Source organism: Neolamprologus multifasciatus, chromosome 18 (assembly GCF_963576455.1).
Source record: "Neolamprologus multifasciatus chromosome 18, fNeoMul1.2, whole genome shotgun sequence".
Classification (NCBI taxonomy): Eukaryota; Metazoa; Chordata; class Actinopteri; order Cichliformes; family Cichlidae; genus Neolamprologus; species Neolamprologus multifasciatus.
In genome coordinates, this window is record NC_140456.1 from 34,523,045 (window position 1) to 34,531,078 (window position 8,034).

Below are 8,034 nucleotides of genomic sequence, written 5' to 3' on the forward strand. Positions count from 1 at the left end.
ATGGTGAAGGTTTGCTGCGTCTGGTGAACATGTGCCCCAGTGTGGTAGTAAAAGCAGGGAAATGCTCTTGTTAAATATTCTTAAAAGTCTTGTGCTGTATATGTAGTGATAAGTTTTCAAAAGAGACAGTAAATTACAGAATGCTAGTAGTGTGTGTGATGTTATTTAAATGCTGTCATGATTTTATGTGAACATTTTGTCATTTGTTAACTATACATGACATTGATTCTACATTGTAACTGATGTGATGTTCTACAAAGTGCTTTTAATTAAAAATAGGCAAACATTAGTTTGTTTCTTTATTCAACTTTTGAACAGTGGTACTTAGTAACTACATATTCAGTAAATGCTAATTATTTACATGGCCCCCTAAATACAACATTATGGGTTATTCAGAACAGAACTATGCTTGGAGAAATATTTCCCCATCAGTTGAGACAACTCCTCCACAGTAGCAGGTGGAATTTCTTTTTTGAGGACGGCTCCTTTTACCTGTCACTACAGATGGTCTGTTTATGTTTTGATGGAGAGCCTTTTTTGGGCAGCTGAAGAAGAGAAGTCTATCTTATGGCCAATCTCTGGCTGTATCTTGGTCATATTACCCAGCAAAACCCAGTGATAGCTTTGTAGCTTACCTGCTGGTCTGGAAGTCCAGCAGTTCATCTAAACAAAAGGCACTTAGACTAAAACAGATATAGATGTGTTTGCTATACCATATATCAGCAAGAAAAGATACGACCTCTTCCCATGACCCTAAGATTGTGAGTGTGCATGCCAGAACACTCTGGAATGCGCACAAAGTCTTTGCAGACTCCTAAGGATCACACATCCTATCACTACACAATCGATTATACACCTCTAAGCATATATGGTTAAATATCTCTAAGCATAAATGACAACCAACAATACAAATCTAACACCCAGTATTCAGGTTCATCTGTAACAGTCCTTGTGCCACAGCGACATGGCTGCAGGTCTCCATGACTCCGGCCATACAGCTGCAGTGGGCGGCTTCAACCTTCCCTGTGATGCTCACAATGACCCATGGCTGCAATGCTGGTTCATTCAGTCTTTGAGAGTGCAGCACCTGAAACACACACAGACAAAGTTCAATTAAAGACAAGAACTTTAATAAGCCAAGGCCGACATAAATGTGTTTAATCTACTTTCAAATCCATTTATCATAAATGTAACAAATAAAGTGCTTTTATGTATCCATCTATAGAACCCTGCATGTTATATTTTAAATCTGCCTGTTTCTTTTTAGAAACCTATCAGCAAAAAATGAACCTAAAGTATGTAATGCAAGGATGTCATCACTTTCAAGAGTGAGAAAGCATAAAGTTCGACTTTAAGTGACAATTATGGACACGTAATATGATAAGGAGATTCTGCAGGTCATTAATCGATGTATAAAACTAAAATAAAATGTATTTTTAGTGACACAGCACACAAACAAGGAAGCAAGATGTGTAATTAGGATTATTTATAATAAATATGAATTAATTAGTGCAATTTCTTTAACCATAGAGAATAACTAAATCCTTCACTGTCACATCAATGCACTGATCTCACTATGTTATCTTTCTAACAGAGCCTCCACATGTTCTCACTGTAATTTCCCCTCATGAATGAATTCATGCTGCACTAATCTGAATGTTCAGGGGGAATCAAACGCATTTTACTCGCAGTACTCAAGCTGACTTACCTTTGTTTGAATGACGGCGTACTCACAATCTTGTACCCAGTCCTTGGTGAATTGGATGAGTCCCTCCAGAGATTTATAATTGCAAAACTGGTGCACCGTGTATGCGCTGACTCCACAGACAAGGTACGAGAATATATCATGCTAAGTCAATAGCACTTTGGTCTACTCCACGGCTGTATTTCATATGGGTCCACATTTCCAATGCACGCTATTTTCTGCAAGTACCGTCTCTTTGCATCTGGACACAATCTGTCTCTATACCGTCCTTTTTCTTTTGAGCTGCTTTTCAGAATGGTTCGTAGCAATCTTGTTTTGATTCGTGGCCTGCCAATATGGTGCTGCGCTCCCACAATGCATTGCGACGTTACGTCAACTCCAAAGCCCGTTGCGTGCAGGAGAGTATGCACATGTATCCATTTGGAATTTTATTCCTCACTACATTTTCTCTAAGTTTGGTGGTCTAAGTTTTATCTTAGGTTGTGATTATAATATAGATAAGCTCCCAGAAAACCTTTCGATGTTTCACAAACAAGTTCTATTAGCTTGGTCCCTTATATATAAACATAACTTTACACCCCATACGTATTCAATTTGGAATAATAGGAACATAGTGTATAAAAATAAATCATTATTTTTTTTCTGGGTTGAGAAACGGATTGTTTTAGTGAATCAGCTGTTTAATCCTAATGGGCAGCTTATGTCTTATTCAGAATTCTTAAACACCTATAAATTTCCAGCCACACCCAAAGAATATGCCATATTATTTGATGCAATACCTACGGGTTTTATAATGCTTTTTAAAGGTATTCAACCTTGCATATCATCGGTTTCTCTCCCCAACCCTTTAGATTCACACATAGGAAGAATCTGTCTAACAAACCGTAGTAAAAGTGATAAGAATATTCGTGCTTTGTTCCAGACAGAATCTCTAACTATTCAATTCAATTCAATTCAATTTCAATTCAATTTTATTTATATAGCGCCAAATCACAACAAATGTCGCCTCAAGGCGCTTCATAGATACAGAGAAAAGCCCAACAATCATATGACCCCCTATGAGCAGCACTTTGGCGACAGTGGGAAGGAAAAACTCCCTTTTAACAGGAAGAAACCTCTGGCAGAACCAGGCTCAGGGAGGGGCGGGGCCATCTGCTGCGACCGGTTGGGGTGAGAGAAGGAAGACAGGATAAAGACATGCTGTGGAAGAGAGACAGAGATTAATAACAGATATGATTCAATACAGAGAGGTCTGTTAATACATAGTGAGTGAGAAAGGTGACTGGAAAGGAAAAACTCAATGCATCATGGGAATCCCCCGGCAGCCTACATCTATTGCAGCATAACTAAGGGAGGATTCAGGGTCACCTGGTCCAGCCCTAACTATATGCTTTAGCAAAAAGGAAAGTTTGAAGCCTAATCTTAAAAGTAGAGATAGTGTCTGTCTCCCGAATCCAAACTGGAAGCTGGTTCCACAGAAGAGGGGCCTGAAAACTGAAGGTTCTCCCTCCCATTCTACTTTTAAATACTCTAGGAACAACAAGTAGGCCTGCAGAGCGAGAGCGAAGTGCTCTAATAGGGTGATATGGTACTACAAGGTCATTAAGATAAGATGGGGCCTGATTATTTAAGACCTTGTATGTGAGGAGCAGGATTTTGAATTCAATTCTGGATTTAACAGGAAGCCAATGAAGGGAAGCCAAAACAGGAGAAATATGCTCTCTCTTTCTAGTCCCTGTCAGTACTCTTGCTGCAGCATTTTGGATTAACTGAAGGCTTTTCAGTGAGTTTTTTGGACATCCTGATAATAATGAATTGCAGTAGTCCAGCCTGGAAGTAATAAATGCATGAACTAGTTTTTCAGCGTCACTCTGAGACAGGATATTTCTAATTTTAGAGATGTTGCGCAAATGGAAGAACGCAGTCTTACATATTTGTTTAATATGTGCGTTGAAGGACATATCCTGGTCAAAAATGACTCCAAGGTTCCTCACAGTGTTACTGGAGGCCAAGGTAATGCCATCCAGAGTAAGAATCTGGTTAGATACCATATTTCTAAGCTTTTCAGCGCCGAGTACAATGACCTCAGTTTTATCTGAATTAAGAAGCAGAAAGTTAGTGGCCATCCAGGTCTTTATGTCTTTAAGACATTCCTGCAGTTTAACTAATTGGTGTGTGTTATCTGGCTTCATGGACAGATAGAGCTGGGTGTCATCTGCATAGCAGTGAAAATGTATGCTATGTCTTCTAATGATGCTGCCTAGGGGAAGCATGTATAATGTAAACAGAATTGGTCCTAGCACTGAACCCTGTGGAACTCCATAATTAACCTCAGTGTGTGAAGAGGACTCTCCATTTACATGCACAAATTGGAGTCTATTAGATAGATATGATACAAACCACTGCAGTGCAATACCTGTAATACCTACAGCATGTTCTAATCGCTCTAATAGGATATTATGGTCAACAGTATCGAATGCTGCACTAAGGTCAAGAAGGACAAGCACAGAGATGAGTCCACTGTCAGAGGCCATAAGAAGATCATCTGTAACCTTCACTAAAGCTGTTTCTGTGCTGTGATGATCTGAAACCTGACTGAAACTCTTCAAATAAACCATTCCTCTGCAGATGATCTGTTAGCTGTTTGACAACTACTCTTTCAAGGATTTTTGATATGAAAGGAAGGTTGGAGATTGGCCTATAATTAGCTAAGACTGCTGGGTCTAGAGATGGCTTTTTGAGTAAAGGTTTAACTGCAGCCACCTTGAAGGCCTGTGGTACATAGCCGATTATTAGAGATAGGTTGATCATATATAAGATCGAAGAATTAATCAATGGCAGGACTTCTTTGAGCAGTTTTGTAGGAATGGGGTCTAAAAGACACGTTGATGGTTTGGAGGAAGTAATTATTGAAGTTAACTCAGAAAGATCGATTGGAAAAAAAGAGTCTAACTTAACATCAATGGAACTAAGAGTAGCTGTAGATAATATTACATCTGTGGGATGATTATTGGTAATTTTTTCTCTAATGATAAAAATTTTATTTGTGAAGAAGTTCATGAAGTCATCACTAGTTAACGTTAAAGGGATGGTTGGCTCAAAAGAGCTCTGACTTTTTGTCAGCCTGGCTACAGTGCTGAAGAGAAACCTGGGGTTGTTCTTATTTTCTTCAATCAGTGATGAGTAGTAAGCTGTTCTGGCTTTGCGGAGGGCTTTCTTATAAAGCAACAAACTATTTCTCCAGGCTAAATGATGATCCTCTAAATTTGTGACACGCCATTTCCTCTCCAGATTACGAGTCATCTGCTTTAGGCTACGTGTTTGAGAATTATACCACGGGGTCAGGTACTTCTGATTAGAGACCTTAGTTTTCACTGGAGCTACAGTATCCAGAGTCGTACGTAGTGAGGAGGTGAAATTATTAACAAGATAATCGACCTCTGTTGGGGTAGCGTTCAGATAGCTGCTCTGCTCTGTGTTGGTACAGGGCATTGACGATGATAACAGTGGCTGGATTATATTCTTAAACTTAGTATTCCACATGTGGTCTCTTATTGGAATTCCTTTGTCAGTGACATTAACTGGAAAAGAGTATGGACAATTCCTATCAAGTATCTCGTAACTAATAAAGTGAAGGAAGTCTCATTTAAAATACTGCATAAATTTTATCCTGCTAATCATTACATGACAAAGTTCAAAAGGGACATAAATGTGAGCTGTGGATTTTGTGGAAGCCATCCTGAGACTGTGCAACACCTCTCCTGGATCTGTTCATACGCTCGAACATTTTGGAAAGACTTCAGTAGATTCATTGCTGGACATCTCTATAAAGACTTTACTGTGAAATGGGACAATGTTGTATTTTTAAGATGTTTGCTTTATAATAAACTTGTTAGTTATCTTAGCTAAATTTTATTTTAACAAATGCAAATACAGTAACAAAAAGCCTAATTTTAAACATTACTATAATGATGTTTTATGTTACATAAAATTGATTCGTGGATCACTTAACAAAAAGGCTGTGAAAACGATTACTATTTGTAGTAATTACAAATTATTTGAATGTTTGTAATTCTTTGTATTACACCCCCTGGCATATGTTAATTTTGTTCTGATTGTATACATGTTCTGTATACTGTTTCTTAATAAAGTTTTATATTTAAAAAAAAAAAGAAAAAAAAAGAAGAGAGTATGCGCATGCACATTGCCATGGTGATTTTAAAAATAAAGATAAAATGAAAAGTGATTAATAAAAAGTAAATATTTAAATATTCCCACAAATGTGCAATGGACGTGCAAAAACTCTGTTTATTAGTTGTTGCTCTTTCTTTCTTTCTTTCTTTTTTTTTTGAAAAATAACTCTCGGGCCTCGGACCGGTACCGGTCCATGAGTCGTTTGGTACCGGGCCGCGAGAGTTGAGGCTCAGGTGTGAAATGTATAGTTTTCAGGGTTTTTATCGGTTTTCAGCGTTATTTTGTTATCGTTTTTATCGTTAACTCTGTTTTCCTGGGTCTTTTCACGTGTGTTATGAATAAATCTTCTTTTTTTCGGTACCGGTACTAGTTTTATTTTGTTGTATTTATCCGCGACACCTTAAAGGCCGGTCCATGAAAATATTGTTGGGAATAAACCGGTCCGTGGTGCAAAAAAGGTTGGAGACCGCCGAGTTAAATGATGTTGAACACTAAGAGGAACTGCTGAACAACAAATGCAGCTACTGATGATCAATAAATGTGTTAAACCAACAAGTTAAGTATGTCTGGAGTTATTGGACTTTCTCAAGCTTCATTCGTAACAGTGGCAACCCCGCCATCCAACACCTCAGTGGCTTAGCCGCTATGTTTAAACCCCCCCCCAAAACATTTCTACATTTCTCAAGAGCTTCTGGTTTAGTGAGACCGTGCGGGCGGTTCTACAGGTCTGGATGGTGAATGTTACAGTTTTGGGGAAATGGCAGATTTCAAACAGTTGTATTGACAAGTGAGACTCCAACTGGAAATGCAATTCTTATTCCCATCATTGTTTGGGTTGTGAACATTAAACCAAGTGTGATGAAGAACCAGAGGGGAGCTCAGGGCCTCAAATAGGATCAGACTGATTTACTCGGACAATTTATATAATTTATGTTGCACACTTGGACAAAAAGACAATTCCAGGTGTGCATGAGTTTATAATAGTCTCCTTTAATTCTTTCATTCTGCAAACACAGAAGCACAAGCTCTTCAGCTCGCAGGCCGCTCGTGCACTGAATGAAACAGGGCTGCTGTGACGAACTCTGAGGTCACCCTAGCTGCCCCCCCCCCAGTACCTGCGTGAGGACCACTCATGGCAATCATACTTAAACTTCTAAAACGTGACAGTAGGATCCCAGTGACCCTCCCAGCAGGGAATCTTTGTTTTGCTTTGTTGCCAGAAAACCAAAAACTGAGTGAGAAATCCCCACTTTTCTCTAACTCACCAGTAAAAACTTCAGGTGTGGACGGTAACTTCTCTGGAGTCATCGTCATGCCTGTGCTGAGCTCTGAGGAGGATGAGGAGGGTTAACATAAGGTTCTGAATCAGCAGGTCTCATCACAGCTTTTAGCTGAGTCAGTTGCTGAATGACTGCTGTCCAGAGAGAAGTCTGAGCATTTGTTCGTGCCTGCTAAGGTGGACTTCATGAACACAGAAATGTAGTTTCAGTGCATTTTATTCTTGCAGTGTTGTGGTAGTACAGCACCTAGCCTGGACTACTCTTTCAGGTGTTCAATGGTCAACTGGTAGGGGTTTAGGGTGAGGTTGGTTCAGTAGCCACCCTGCTGAAATCTTGGAAGAACCTGTGGTGAAAGTTAACATCATCAAGAAAAACCACTGAGCGTTCACAAACCTGGCAGGTCCCTGAAAACGGGGCGGGATAGTTCTGCACTGGGTTCGAATCCAGTCTGTGGCGTCTCTGTGGGGAGTGTACGCGTTCTCTCTGGGTGCTTCCTCCCACGGTTCAAAGACAGATATGGGGTTAACTGGTGATTATAAAGTGTAGGTGTGAATGGTTGCCTCTGTTTTTAGCCCTGTGACGGATTGGTGACCTTTTCTTATCAATAACTAATGCAAAACAGAGTTTAAAAATGCATACACATATTCATTTTAAATGCACACAAGCACACAGAGTATGAGTGGAAAAACAGTGCAGTGTGGGTTATCTTTCTCTTCAGGCCAGTGTGCTATCAGCTCAACCCGAGGGCAGTAACTGAGAGATCAGGGTGGCTGTTCTGATAACTGGCTGGCTACATATTTAAGACAGGAGAGGTCTGCGATGAAGTAATTTGTTCGTTGGCTACACCTAGTGTCA